The sequence below is a fragment of the Fulmarus glacialis genome, unplaced genomic scaffold, assembly GCF_000690835.1.
Source record: "Fulmarus glacialis isolate BGI_N327 unplaced genomic scaffold, ASM69083v1 scaffold15467, whole genome shotgun sequence".
Taxonomy (NCBI): Eukaryota; Metazoa; Chordata; class Aves; order Procellariiformes; family Procellariidae; genus Fulmarus; species Fulmarus glacialis.
The window spans coordinates 1-458 of NW_009223931.1; positions in this window are offsets into that span (position 1 = coordinate 1).

Genomic DNA, 458 nt, shown 5'->3' on the forward strand with positions numbered 1-458 from the left:
TGGGGTGCGCCAAGGCATGCAACAGGGCGCTGGGGTCCAGGATCAGGCTTTTCTGGGTGCTACTGGGCTTGCTGGGCAGGGGGTTGCTGGAGCAGTGATAGGAGCTGCTGAGAGCAAGAGGTTCCCACCCCAGTTTCCAGGTTCCCTCCCTGAACCCCATCTCGGTGCTCTGGGAGCTGGTGCGAGGCCAGGAGGGGTTTGGGGTGGGTGCCTGGGTGGCCGGGAGCTCTCTCCCACCAGGGATGCAGAGGCAGGGGTGCTACTGGGCTTGCTGGGCAGGGGGTTGCTGGAGCAGTGATAGGAGCTGCTGAGAGCAAGAGGTTCCCACCCCAGTTTCCAGGTTCCCTCCCTGAACCCCATCTCGGTGCTCTGGGAGCTGGTGCGAGGCCAGGAGGGGTTTGGGGTGGGTGCCTGGGTGGCCGGGAGCTCTCTCCCACCAGGGATGCAGAGGCAGGGTG